This window comes from Meleagris gallopavo, chromosome 3 (assembly GCF_000146605.3).
Source record: "Meleagris gallopavo isolate NT-WF06-2002-E0010 breed Aviagen turkey brand Nicholas breeding stock chromosome 3, Turkey_5.1, whole genome shotgun sequence".
NCBI lineage: Eukaryota > Metazoa > Chordata > Aves > Galliformes > Phasianidae > Meleagris > Meleagris gallopavo.
The window spans coordinates 43,499,261-43,514,548 of NC_015013.2; the positions used below are offsets into that span (position 1 = coordinate 43,499,261).

Genomic DNA, 15,288 nt, shown 5'->3' on the forward strand with positions numbered 1-15,288 from the left:
GAACCACAAACCTTCTTAATGGAATCAATCTACAGTCAGCGTAAAGATGCCAAAACTTGTGCTGTCTCTAAATACAGTATTATAAACCTTGGGATGTCCCAGGGTGATTTAAACAGTTTAAACTATGGGCAGATCTCAGACTTACATCCCTTAAAATTGCCTTAAAATCCAAAGGTACTGTAGGATCATTCTCTCACAGCACAGCATCTCACCTCAGCACTTATATCACTGCATTTCTCATGTGTCATTATGAATATAACACCTTCTCCTCAGTCTGGAAAGTCCTGAGATACTGAGCTTTATCTTCATAGCATTTTTATGATTGGATTAACTTCATGCTAGTTGGGTTCTAAAGGTCTGAGTCTTTACAGCTGAGCCATACAGCTGCTGTCATTGTAGGAATGAGGTCACTTGGCTTCAGAAAGTATATAAAAAATAATCTCAGCTCTTTTTATCTCATCTGGTACAAGCAGTATGCTTGGTTAGGCAGCCTCACATCTGACTTACAAACACAAAACTGATACCATACTCAACAGGCAAAATTGTAAACACTGAAACCCAGTGAGGATATTTGTAAGATGCCCAGTTCACTTCAGAAGCCACAAGAGGGAAAATTAAAAGCCTTGGAGTTACTGCCTCTTAAAAGATCATCTGAAAGTTAAAGAAAATGGTGGTTCAAAAGCTGACATCTTTAAGACTGCACTATAATCTAGTAGCAGATGTCAATTCTTCCTAGAGGTGACGCACTTACCTTTCTTTGTTTCCTTATGGTGAATACAGCATTTAAAATATCTGACAACCAGTTCGTGTATGCGGGAATGGCTCCTCAGCCTTGTTATCTAGTGCCACCCAGTGGTCATCTACGCCAATTGCTCGGGTGTGTGGTCTCCACAAGATGCCGAATTTGAACTCACCAGACAAGGCGATGCCTGTTTTCTAAATGTGAATCTCACTTCTTGTAGGCGAGGAAAGAGAAAAAGAGACCGACCTATGTAGCTAAGTACAGAATCAAACCATATTGGCATACTGAGCAGGTAGAGCTGACTTTGGTGGTTGTTGGAAAGTTGATTTTTTCATGAGATATTTAATGAGATGGCAGATATTACATTTTTAAAATTATTATTTATGTCTTACATTAAAAAATAAATACATGCACAATTATAGGAAATAAATGGTAGCATGAACTACTGGCCAAACGGGTCTTGACTTGCAAAGACTATTTTGCCAACAGCAGTTGCATGAGTTATGCTTATTGCCCTAATGGATGTCATGGAATATTTTGCGGTTTTCTGTTATGTATATACTAGATCATACATCTGATAGAAGAAAATGCAGCTTCCATAAATTTGTGAATGTCCTAGTAAAACAGCTCAGAACTCCTGATTTTAATCTGAAGTACCCTGAATAGAGTGTACGGCAGCAAAATGGTGTACTACGCAAAAATTCTGTTGGCATTCCTTTCTGATATTCTTCACTGATATCTAGTTTGGGGTTCATTCTGGTGTTGGATACATTGATTTTAAACTACTGGAAATGAATTAATTTAACCTTTGCAGCATGGTGTACTGATGGACAGTTGGCTGAATATGAGCCAGTAAGTGGCCAAGAAGGCCAGTGGCATCCTGGCTTGTATCAGGAATGGTGTGGTGAGTAGGACTAGGAAAGTCATCGTGCGCCTGTACTCGGCACTGGTGAGGCCTCACCTCAAGTACTGCGTTCAGTTTTGGGCATCTCAGTACAGAAAGGACACTGAGGTGCTGAAGCAGGTCCAGAGAAGGGCAACAAGGCTTATGAAGGGCTCGGAGAATATGCCCTACCAGGAGTGACTGAAGGAACTGGGGTTTTTTAGTCTGGGGAAGAGGAGGCTGAAGAGAGACCTTATTGCTCTCTTCCAATATCTGAAAGGTGCTTACAGTGAGAGCGGGGCTGGTCTCTTCTCACTGGTGACAGGATGAAGGAAAACAGCCTCAAGTTGCACCAGGGTAAGTTTAGGTTGGATGTCAGGAAAAACTTCTTTCTAGAAAGACTTGTTAAGCACTGGAATAGGAGAGGTGGTTGAATCACCATCCCTGGATGTGTTTAAAAACCGCTTGGATGTGGTGCTCAGGGACATGATTTAGCAGAGGGTTGTTAGAGTTAGGGTAGTATGGCTAGATTGTGGATGGACTTGATGATCTTTAAGGTCTTTTCCAATCTGAGCAATTCTATGATTCTATGAAATGTGAAGATATGTACAAGAGGTAACAAATGGGCCTTGCTTCTATATGCTTAGTAAACAAAAGGTGTGTGTGGGAGTAGATAATTCTGTTTATTATATGCATCTGCATTTTATTTAGCATTTAGTCAAATGCCAGAAGGGACCTAAGTCAAATATTAGGAAGAAATAACTGAAAGGCTTTTTTTTCTCCCCTCGCCCCACTGTTTTAGTATTGCAGCGCTTAAAAGCATCGCACTTTGAGTTATGGGCAGTAGCTATTTTCTATCTCGGGAACGTGTCATCGAAGCCTGGTGCATTAAAACAGGAAGTTGAGAACGCTACTGGGGGTTCTGAAGCATTGCCAAACTCCCAAAGCACTTTAAATGTCAGAAGCATTATGCAGCGACCCAGTCGATAGATGGCAGTGCTCTCTCCTGCTCTGAGAGATGAAGTCGGTCAATTCCACTGCATTCTGGAAAGTCAGCTAAAGGTGGGAACCGTCCCAGTTCAAAAATCCATCTTTTTACATTTTTGATCATGTATTGAAATGCAAAACAGATGTCAGCAGTAGACAACGTGCAGTCTTTCCAAAGTGCAGAACATGTAACTAGAAGGAGGATGCAGATAATACCTTGCTCTGCAAATCTGAAATACATCCTGAAAAATCTTTGTTTATAAAATTACTCTCTAATGACAATGTGCAAGTCAGAATGGAGAAGGCTCCAGATGCTCCTCATCATCCTGTGGCATCCTTCTTTGTCAGAAAGGTGTTAGCAGAAATCGCTGCAAGAAAAAAGGTCTGTTTGCACAGCTTGAATTTTGCCAGGAAAACGGACAGCTTTTTGCTTATTCTTTAGCCAGAGAGCTGAGGTAACTTTTGCCACAATCCATACCAGCTGACATATTATATAGAGGTACCTGCCTGCCCTGACAGGCAAGAAGAGAAGCTCTGGGAAGCTCGTGCCCTAACTGTAGGTGTCCTGCTTCTGGGCAGTTGGACTAGATGGCCTTTGAGGGTCCCTTCCAACCCAAATGATTCTGTGATTCTATGAAAGAACTTCCTAACTTTAAAGAGAATGTGTCCACATTTCCCTTGCTCTGCAGGGCTGCAGCAAGAGATTTTATGCTGAGGAAGAACTTTATGCAAAATGTAAACTGGTAAATAAAATTGTCCACATAACGGAGGGAGAGCTGTGTGTCAGACACGTCTGTTTGCAAAGCTTACTCTTTTCCTATTGCCTCTTTGTGACTAGACTGATAATGTATAACAGGTCTGCAAGAAGAAGAGCATGCTGAAGAGTCCCTGCAAAATATGCTGCCTGAAGCAATCCAACACGTCTTTTGTGGTTCAAGGAAGGAGTGCAATGACACCGCAGTGTTTCAGGACAGAAAATTATGTCCGGGTGCCTGATCATTTAAATGATAAGGAGCTTCTCAACTGCAGAGCCAGTGTCTCTCACTTGAATATGCCCAAAGAGAGATAACATATCAATAGATATATTGTTCATATAAATTTGAATTCATATGCTCAAGTTCTCCAGGAAACTGAGACCTATAATTTGGCACAAAACACACTTGTGTTTTTATCCCTGTCCGCAACATTTTTTGTTCAAATAACAGACATCAAAACATTTGGCTACAAGGATAGCTTTGGGATTTGCACACATAAGGACAGATGTATACCTATGGAGCTCAACTTACTGAAAATAGGGCTCGGTTATTGATTTCTTTCACATGGAAGGAAGAATCATGAGGCACCAATTTGCGTGTAAAATTCTAGGGATGTGCATTTTCACACAATAAAAATATAAAGTAAACAATATAATAGGAACATACTACCATCATTTTAGAATCCTGTATCTCCAGGAGAAATTCACGACATTTTCTTTATCATTCTAACATGTTAATGACTCCCATAACATCTGAATGCATCCATGAGACTTCAGGTCACTTAATCATCTGTAAAGGTTCTTTTCTACATGATTTTTGCATTTTAGAATTGAAGTGTGGTCGGAAGACTGTAAAGTCCCGGCAAAGCAATTACCTCAGCACTGGATCTTTCTATCTTCTCCTCCAGTCCTGTAGGTAAGCAAGTGGATGTCTTGCAAAACGTTGGAAGATGAGTACTGAGCCCCAGCACTGCTTTTACTTGCCTGGCTCATGAAACTCTGGTTTCCTGCTGCTGCATTCCTTTGTCATTCCTACTCCAAAAAAAAAAAAAAAACCTCTCATCAGCAGGCCAAGCTCTCTGTGTAGATGTTGGATACTTGATTATTCCAGGATTGAGTTTGACAAACAACTAGCAATCTTTACTCTGGCACTCATTTCTTCAGTGCAATAGCCTGTCCTTGGAAGATGGCTCTGATGAAGTATTGTGTGAATATCCAATGACCTACTGAAAAATATTTTTTCTTAAGACAAATATAGATATTACACATTGTTTTTTTTTTTTTTCTCCAATCTTCACAACCCTAAGAGATTCCTAAATTTCTCCAAGCAAACTCGGTGATTTATTTTCAGAACTTGGCAGCTCCTCTTATTTATATATGTGAGGGCACTTTCGAACAAGTAAGAAATCTTAATGTAACCAAACCTTCATTCCCCAAAATGAGAATGAAGAGTACTGCCAAACCCAGCAGACATTTTTATAAGCTAAGCTTTGCAAAACAGTAGCTTGTTAATAGTAATTTCTCATCTCACTTGCTATCTTGCAATTTATTTATCTGGAAAGACATTTTCGGTAAATTTACCCAAAGCAAATGTAATGATGATGTTATATTAAAAGCTCCTAAGCTGGTTAATCTTCAGGAGTGATGGAAAGTTTATGGAGAGCAATAAAGCCAGTGCTAGCCTCCAGTCACAAAATATAAATGTGTTTATTTTTAACAACATGATTGAAGGTTGTGCTTCACAGCCTACTTTCCACACTATTGCACTGAGGTGCCAGACAGGGAAAAGGCAGCAACCTATATGCCCAGTGCTCTCTGAATGGTATTAGGATCTCAGTGTCAGAACTGAAATATTCCCCAGTGCTTTTTGCTAGGGGGTAACTGTTCTTCTGAGATACTCATACTCAGAATTGTTCTGATAACATAACCAAATATGATGCTGGCCTAACCCACTGTTGAGTCTTCTCTTTCAATGGGCGCCATGAGGTATAGCAGCTTATTCAATTGTGCGTTTGTGTTTTGTTGTTTGTGGGGGAAAAAAAAAATATGCTATTGCAGAACTGGAGTTTATTTAAGGATGTTTATCTCCGGGGAAGTTTATCATCTCTACTGGTTTAATTATATCACTGAGAGTAAGTTAATTTTAGCCCCTTTGTGAACCTCTATATGATTTCAAGCATGTTTTCATTTTCGACTTAAAATGGTTTCGAAGAGACATATGCTAAACTGAAAAGTGATATTCTAAATACAGTGAAAAGCTACCTACATACATTGCCACACTGTTTCAGTAATAGCTGTTTAACAGTATTCCTATGGATGTATTTCCCTTCACAGGCAAATTTCTATTTTATAGCAGAGACTCTATCCAAAAACACTCCCTTTTTATTTCCCTGTTGTAGCAGTGCCATGAATTGTGTGCCTGTTCCAAGGCAGGAAGGGAAAGGAGTGTTGATCCAACAAGTAATAGATGGTTATGTTGGCTGTATAACTAATTTCACTAACGGAAATTTCACTAATGGAACGTAAAATTTCACTGATGGATTCCCACTGGTGATATTTTAATAGACAGCAGCTCTTTGTAATAATACCACTTCTGACTGCGAGCATTTGCAAATTACGGAAGGACTGGAAAATACTCTAGGACACCTGATTCTCAGTCACCACAAAGATACCCAATACAATTACTCTGCACAAAAATTCATAAAAGGAAATGCAAACATAATTTACCTTTAGACCTTTACTCCACCAGAGTGACATGATTGACCTGAGAGCACATGGAGCTGAGTTTAGAACAGAAACGGCTGTGAATGAAGAGAGAAAAACCAGTATTACTTGGGAAGGTGCTAACAATTGAGAAAAGATGTAACTCCAGAATTGCACTCAGTACAGAAAAGGGATGCTGAAAAGGGCAATAATTTTGTACTCTGCACTGGTGAGGCTGCACCTTGAGTGCTGTGTTCAGATGTAGTGCCCTCACTACAAAAAAGACATTGAAAATCTGGAGTGTGTCCAGAGAAGTGCAGTGAAGCTGTGAAGGGTCTGGAGCACAAGTCTTATTGGTAGCATCTGAGGGAACTAGGATTGTTCAATCATGTTGATAAAAGATTCATCATGAGCTAGCAATGCACATTTACAGCCCAGAAGGCCAACTATACCCTAGCTTACATCAAGAGAAGTGTGACCAGCAGGTTGAGGGATGTGATTCTGCCCCTCTACTCTGATCTTGTAAGACCCCACCTGGAGTACTCTGTCCAGTTCTGGGGCTTCCAGCACAAGGAGGATGTGGAGCTGTTGGAGAGCATCCAGAGGAGGGCCATGAAGATGATCAGAGGGCTGGAGCACCTGCCCTATGAGGACAGGCTGAGAGAATTAGGGCTCTTCAGCTTGGAGAAGAGAAGGCTGGACCTTATAGCAGCTTTTCAGTACCTGAAGGGGACCTACAGGAAAGCTGGGGAGGAATCTTTTGAAGGGCATGTAGCAACAGGACAAGGGGAAAAGGCTTTAAACTGGAAGAGAGTAATTTTAAATTAGATATTAGGAAGAAATTCTTTACTGTGAGGGTGGTGAGACACTGGAACAGATTGCTCAGTGAGGTTGTGGATGCCCTCTCCCTAGAAGCATTCAAGGGCAGGTTGGATGGGGCTTTGAGCAACCTGGTCTAGAGGGAGGTGTCCCTGGATATAGCTGAGAGGTTGGAACTAGGTGATCTTAAGTGTCCCTTCCAACTCAAATAATTTATAATTCTGGGAGTTCGCAGAAAAAGAGGGGAGACCTTATCACCCTACAACTCCCTGAAAGGAGATCATGGCAAAATGGGAATCACCTCTTCTGCCAGGTGATAGCAGTAGGATGAGAGAGAATAAATAGCGAAAGGGGAGATTCAGGTTGGAAATTAGCAAAAAAAAAAAGTCTGATGGTTGGACTAGAAATAACCACTAAAATAATCTAATCTGATTCCTTGAATTTTAAATATCTCGTCTATGAAAATTTACTTCTCTACTTAGAAGTTACAATGTTTTAATCTCTTACATCAGACTTCTGCTAAGCCCAGGAAGAATATCACTATATGTCTGGTAAAAGGCATATTTTACTGTCCCTCATTTGTGATTGGGAGTGCAATATATACATATAAGTATTTCTGTATTTTGATGTATATTTATATATCCAGTGATAATACTTTGCAAACAAATAATAACAATATCAAGACACTACTATCAGACTTCAAGGACAGCTTTGGTGTCTGGGTATGTAAATACAGATGCACATGAAGCTCTAGCTTCCGAGAATCTGGCATTGGCAAAATTTTAGGTCAGGAGAGAGGAAGAACTAAAGAAGAACAAGCCTCCATGTAAAACCCTAGGGAAATACAGCCCTGATGACAGAAATGAAGACTGCTGCAGGCATCTGGAGTGGCAAAAATTATGGTGAACGCAGGCCATCAATACAGCTCTTTCCCATCACAACAGGGAATATAGATGCAGTGGCTCCAAATTCAAACAACTCAGGGATCTGTTGCTATGGCAGCATCAGATGCCCATTGCAGAACTCCAAATAAAGATGATACGATTCCAGTCCTTCCACAAGTGCCCATTCTATTTCAGAATAAAACATTGGAAAGCCATCAGATGTCAGTGCTAACACAGCCCCTGCACTGAGTAAAAGTATTGTTTTCAGGAAATACAGTTCACAGCACTTTGCCTGATGAGAAAAAGCATGACTCATAACACTGAGAAATGTTTTCCATGACTTATAATAGACTGCAATTAATATTGTTCCTGAAAACAGCTTCTATTGTTACATAAGTCTGCAGTTGATGATTTTAGGGATAACATAATATTTCTGTTTCAGTAAGATGAGAAAGTGTTCTGTAAAAAAAGGAAATGAACAGTGTTTTATTTATACTTACATGAGTCCAACTACTAGTAGAGCATCTTTAGCATCTTCATCCTCTTACTGTCCTAAGATCTTTTAATCCCAGGGATCTTGCTCATCATTGCAAACATTTTTGCAAAGTAGGACGTTGATTTGTATATGGCTGTTGATTTAACCATGAAAAACAGCTCACTTCAATTTTTTTCTCCAGCTTGTCACTTTACTAACCTTTTTCTTGCCACATGGAACTCAAAGAGGATCTTAAAAAAAAAAAGATTTTTGCATGACCATGGAAGCCTGTGAGCAGGAAGGTTGATCCCTTTAGGAAAAAAAGAAATCCATTCAGTGCTGTGACACCAGTGTTCTTGGTAACACTAAGAATTCTGAGATGTTTCAGGCTTAGAGACTGTTGTGTGCGTTTTGTTCTGGAGTAGGAATAAATAATTTGTACATACTTATGAGTAGTCTGAAAGCATCTCATAATCAATCACTAAGTAAATAAATTCTTTATTTTCAAAATCAGATTTTAGTATATAAATGTATTTTCTTCTGTATAAAGAAGTTCATTCCCAGAAGTTGGCAGGTTTCTGTGAGTGGAATGAAGGACACATGAGTATCTCATCACTTTCACGTTAAGACTGTACCCCGCATTATTCTTGTCTACTTCCATAGGAGAAGAATGACATTTGCCTTCAGGTTATGGTGGAAAGAACTGCCTGCAACCTCTCCCCAAGACCAGAATTACTCAAGCTAAAGGGAAAATAAATCCCCAAACACATGCATTATTAGTGTTGCCCTGGAAATAATATTCTTTTCTTGAGAACCAAGTCTAAGATTCAAGCATAAAGGAAGTAAGGGAAAGTAAAAGAAAAATGGATGGTTGACTGAAAACTATGCCTTGCTATCTTTATCGGAAACTCTTTTCCAGTCATGAACTGTATAGTGTCTTATTGGTTAATTCATTATTTATATTCTTAAACCTACACGCTTCTTTTAACAAATGTAAAGGTTGAGCTGGATGTATCCACGATAGGCCCTTCTATATATTAAAAGAAGAGTTGTCAAGAGTCCTAAAAAGAACTAGAGAGTGTGTTCAGAGGCCAGTAAGCCTGATTTTTCGTACCAAGCAAATTTGTAGAAACTATAACCGAGACTAAAATCAGTGACTGAAGTATAAATATGAGATAGAGGAAACTCAACACAGATTTCATTTACAAACTTATTACGGTCGTTTGAAGGTGTCAATGAGCAGATGATTACAGTTGTTTAAACTTACAGGTATTCAAAAACCTTTCAGAAAAAAAATCCTTGCAGAAGACATGTAAAGCTGTCACAATCTAAGACAGAAGATCTCTCAGGGATTAACACTGTGTCAAAAGATAGGAAAAAAATGCCAAGAATTAACGTCCTGTTTTTACAATCAGATTTCACATTTCATTAAGTTCTTGACATTTATTTCACAAGGATTGTGCCTGAGCAAGGAAGCTAAGAAGAAAGGCACAATTGATATGCAAAAGTTGAATAACTTCCACATGAAAAGAGTAAGCAGTCTTGACCTCTTCAACTTGGAAAACATTTGTGAGAGGGAAGGAGGAAATGTGATAAATATGATACCATAAGTGGTGCAAAGAGGGTGATTAAGGAGTGGCAAATCATTATTTCTCACAGTATGGAAGCTACAGAACACTCAGGGAAATTATTAGGTATCAAATTTAAGATCAAACAAAAGCAAGTTCTCTTTCTATGGAGGTCATAATTAAGTCATTAAACTCAAATTTGCAGAACACCATGGAGTCCGGACTTTAAATGTCTTTAAAAATGATTTGGAAACAATTATTAGTGATCCTCCAGCTTATTACATCCTAAATACTAAGATTTCTCTTCCATGATTCATTGCCACTGACTGGTGTGGCAAACAAACCCTGGCTAAAAGGATCTGAGTAGTTAAGACACTTTGTTTGAATCCACCTAACAAACAACCTAAGGAAAACCAAGCCCTTCAGAGCATCCCAAAGGAGCTAAAAATGCATGAACAGCAAACAAAATCTCAGTATACAGCATCTTGACAGAATATTGTTGTAAGTTAGGCACTGTGCTACTTTGAACTGATTTACAGATAGTACCCAAAAATTCAATGTTCACATGAAGAATCTCCTGACACAAGGACTTGACTTTTTGGGTTGATACTTGCTGAGGTCTCAAACACTTAAGTAGTCCCAGCCAGGTATAGCAGCACAGCTTGGGTGAGAAGTAGCCTCACAGGTAAGCAGCTCTAAAGCACTGGGAAGCAAAGGCCAGCTGAGAGCAGCCACAGCAGGCAGGGACAAAAGACAGCTGTCCCAAGCAAGTAAGATGCCATGCTTGGATCAGCTGACAGCTCCAGCAGTTGGTGTAATACCAGTTTTGTGGAAATTTGGTTTGCTACTCAATTAGAAGCATGGTTACTCTGAAAGAATTTTAAGATAAAAAAAATCCCTCTGGTTGGGCCCAGTAACAGATTATTAATAACTTTGAAGACACAGTAAGTTGAGGATACTACTTCTGATACTTACACCCTGGTAGTCAGACATTTTGATCTGGATATGACATATTAATTTCTTAACTGTTTCCCAAAGAGATCTAAGCAGTGAAACAACTACAAAAAACAACTACAGTAAGACAATATCATTTTGGCAAACACCTCTAATTAAGAAGAATCCAAAGAATTTTGATTGTCCTTATGGACATTGACTCACTGCTTGTGCTTTATTGCTGTGACTAAATAAATAGATGCTACTTGCTCAGATTAGCTTCACAAATATATCTTTCCACACAGCTATGTAAGAGAGATGGTACGAATTCCTGGGTTATCTATCATGTGCATGCACTCTGCTCACAAAGAAGCAACATTGCTTCTGACAGATCCTTGGAGATATTAGGCAAAGAATTCACAGATAGGCCAATAATCATATACAGAAAGAAGAGCTGAACTCACCCTATTGGTGAAGGGGCCCTCTAGCCACACAGCACTCCCCCTCAAGAAGCAGCCCAGGCCCAAGAGTTGCTCTCCCTTCAGTGGCTGCCCTTATATGAGCCCAGCATGCCTCTGCCCTGGGTCCACTCCTTCTGGACACATGGGAGCACAGGTGCAAACAATGTGCCTGTGTTCCCTTTGGCCAGGCACACCCCTTCACCGGATGCTCCATCACCAGCTCAAGCCCTGACCTACCAGTTCCCATACAGCATGGAAGGCTACATGCTATCCCAATCTTTTGAAGAGAAGACTAGCTCCTTTAGCTAAGAAATGACAAGAGGAAGTTTCAAAGGCAGCATCTATGATATCTTTTTCAGGCAGACCAGCAAAAACCCACTTTCAGATAGTCACAGCAAACAAAAATACATAAAGCTTCTTTTTTCCCCACTCTGGTTCAGCACTCCTTTCTTCCCTAATCTAGTCCAGAAAGGTGGTGCTGGGCCCAGCATCACTTTACATTCAGTCTCATCAGCCTACTGTAGTTTGATCCTTTATCAGGTATCATCTAATGTGGGCAACACTCCTTCTTGTGAAGTGGGTCATGTCTAAATAAATCTCAGTGCACCATCTGGCACTTGAGTTAGCAGCAGGTATTGGCTTCCTCTTGAGAAGAGTACCACTTGAAATAAGCAAGCTTTTTCCTTTTTCTGGGGATAAAACTGAATGAAGTCCACAGATTAGTTAAAAGCTTGGTAACCAAATTTGCTCTGGGAATTGAAAGCAAAAGACAGTGGGACAGTGTTTAGAGTATGGTTGACTTATCTTGTGCAAGTCTATACATTAGGATGCTAGAACATTCTTATCACTGAGTGTTTTTCTCATATGTATATGAAAAACAAATAGCTCCCTGAAGTGTCAGATTTCTATCTGAGCTCATGCTCCCTTCTCCCTATTTTTGGTTCAGTCCAGCTTTCTTTCTTTTATTTTTACTCATCTCAATCATGTAGAATCACGGCATCATGTATTCGACTCTGTATGTTTCCCCAATCCCCCCCCATCCTATTTTAACCTAGTCAGAGTGATTCTGCATTCTAGATTTTACTTTCTTTCCTATCAATTTCACTTGCAACTCCTGTCTCTGAGAGATCTGTTGTCTGCTCTCAAGGCGTATCTCAGAAACAGTGCTCCTTCATTTCCCTCGGGAAATTTCTTAATAGTTGGGAAGTACATATATACAAGAGAGGAAGAAACAGAGAAAAGTCCACACTCACACTGCAGAACCCACTCCCCAGAACCAGGTTTGAAAGCAGCCACAACATGCTGTAGTGGCATCCTATTGCCATTCTGAAGAAGATGTTCTGAAGAAGATTGGGCCATGTTCATTTATCACCTCCAACCCAGAAACTTGGAAGACTGCCTGCTGCACAGCTTGGCACAATCACAGAACTGGTCCTTAAGTGATTAGCAGATGCAACTGTAACACGCTGCGGTGCAGAGTGTATGGTGTTGCAGCCTCAATAGCCATAATCACAATATGAGGTGGAATGGGGAATGAAGGAGCTGGCAGAGGAGGACGGAAGAGTTTTGTTCTTGCTTGGAGGTAAAAATAGGCTTCCAGTTCTCCCCGGCACCTTCCCTGTTTTCTCCTCTAAAGGATTTGAAAGCAGAATGTGTTTTTGATGAAGTTGTTAGTGCTGAAATATTAGCAACAAGTGTTGAACAAGTATTCCATCCCCCCTGCTAGCTTAATGCCCTAGTAGATTTTGAAGCAGAAGTCCTCATGTTTTCATTTTAGATAAAGGTGACCCAGATGAGATCTTTATCCTTGGACTGCAGGCTTCAGTTCAGGCTGCCAGCATGCAAGGAACATAAGAATTGATTGTTCCTTCTGTCTGGAGAATTAAGACTTATGTGCAAGGCAATAGTTGAAGTGCCATCCTAAAGCCAGGGTAGTAGCTGCAGTAGTTTCTTCCCCTTCCATTATAAACCCACAGAGATTTGCACTGCAGATCTCTTGGTCAGAATATAATAATCTCAGGTTTAGTTTAGCCACCTATTCCTTCTGCTGTAAATGTAAGTTGTTCTGACAGATTTACAGAGTTGTAAAGTACATGTATATACAAGGAAAATTTAGGATGTAAGCCTCTGATAGGAAAAGAATGTGTTCTGGCTCACTTTGGGAATAAGTATATGAATGAATTTACAATCACAGAGCTAAATGAACAATTTATTCCTGTGGTTCTCACAAGTGATCTTCCTAATGCATTTCAACATTAGGACTTTTTACTTGTGGGGCACAAATCTCACAGGAGTGCCACTAACTCAGTGCTACCCAAGATCCTCTCTGCCTCCAATTCTTCTACTGCAGTTAAGTAAAGTGGTGGAATTTTCTGAGGAGGAATCCTGGACTTTGAGATATCTGACATGCTTCCTGTGCCTCTTAGAACATAACTAAAAATAACTAATATCCTAGACTAGATTTGAACCTATTATTATCAGGAAACATCACTGCTTGGGGTGATATCAAGGCAAAAATGTGAAATGAGTGTAGTGGATCAAGTCTTGCTCCCGGTTTTATCTGTGACTGCGTTGACTTAACTGAAAAATCATAAGTGTAACTTAGGACCAAACATATCTCACCATGAGGAAGGGGAAGCAGGATTATTAAAAGAGTTGTTGACTTCCTAGAGTGAAGGATGGGTGTTCATTCTATGACTTGCTGTGCTGATAGCAGGCTAAGTTATTTTATTTAAGCCAGTCTACACCTCTTCTTTCAAGAGGCATGATATGATGTACATGTGTTAGCCACATTCTTACAGCCAGTGTCTTACTGATCCTTCAGAGGAATTTAGACAAATGAAGGTGTTTAGACAAATAAACATGTTTCTATTCACTTCAGTTTGATCTCTACATGAAAACTCCTTGGTATTGTCCTCCTTCCATTTTCTTAGGAGACATCATGAAAATTCAGGTACCTAGCATTAACCTCACCTGTTTGGGATGCTCTACTGGGCTTTTGTTGTAGACATCACTACCTTCTTCCCTGTCTGTGATACAGTGTTGGCATATGTATAATCAACAAGTATAGAAATGCATAATCAACAAGCAAACAGAGAGGTTAAGCTGGAAAGATCATCACATCAGAGTGGAATAATTAGAAATGAATGGAAAGCTTACCTGTACCCTGGGCTCACAAAGAAAGACTCCAAGAAGAGCAATCTCCAAAGAGAGTTCCTTCCTCAGTAGCAGTCAGCCCTTAAGTGGGGTTTAGTAGAGGTAGAGCAAGGCTCCGCCCCTTCAGATCACACAGGTGAATTGCCTTCACCTGTGTACCCGCAGCTGACTCATTGCTTGCCTCAGGTGATCAATCAGAGCTTCAGGCCGTGATTCAGTATTTCCCATACAGCATACCATCACGTCTCAGCCTGCAATAGAAACAAATGAGTTGTTGATTCCTTTCTTTTTTCAAAAGAGTTGGGCTGGGGACAACCAAAATGTTAAGGGAAACGCTTCAGGTCACTTTTGCATTTTAAAAACAGTTCTGAGTGAAGAATTTGGTGTTGATTAAGAGTCACGTTTATTACCAGTCACATTTCTGTAACTTGAAACCCTCTGTCTACTGGGACAAAGGAAGTGCAAGTCAAAATTTATCTGTCTATTACATTTTTCAGTTCATTTCCATGTCCTTGGATTCTTTGCCTGTGTACTGAAATAACAAGGATCCCATCTGTAAGAATTTTATAAGAATTTAGCTATAATATCTGTTGTTTGTAAAGTTTCTACTACATTTATCATCTACTGATAACTGTATCACAGCAAAAAGGAGGAATGATGGAATTATACAAGAAAATGCAAATTAGAGAAAAGGAGGAAGATAATCAAAGATCACAATACATCAGAAAATATACATATATAAATGAGTATTCTCCATCAATATCCATGGGCTCTGAATCATCTTTTGAGGAAGTTTGCTCCTTTTAAAATCTGATATGTATTCACAACTCAGATATGCTTCTGACTAAATAGTAAGAAATCTTACAGTTTCTAGACAGCATGAGTATCGAAACAATGCTTCGTATTTTTTCTGAGTATATTGT

General features: G+C 39.8%; 1 long non-coding RNA gene across 2 annotated transcripts; it reads right to left on the reverse strand.

Annotated features, from left to right (window-relative positions):
• Positions 1-2,230: 2,230 nt before the first annotated feature.
• On the reverse strand, positions 2,231-14,610 carry LOC109366730. 2 transcript variants are annotated; one of them, XR_002113266.2, is made up of 5 exons: positions 14,369-14,610; positions 8,273-8,498; positions 6,094-6,167; positions 4,242-4,398; positions 2,231-2,980 (listed from the first exon to the last, which is right to left on the reverse strand). It is a non-coding gene; the product is annotated as an uncharacterized LOC109366730 (long non-coding RNA). The 2 variants fall into 2 exon arrangements; XR_002113265.2 differs by lacking the exon at positions 2,231-2,980 and having other exon boundaries at positions 2,990-4,398.
• Between the last annotated feature and the right edge of the window lie 678 nt (positions 14,611-15,288).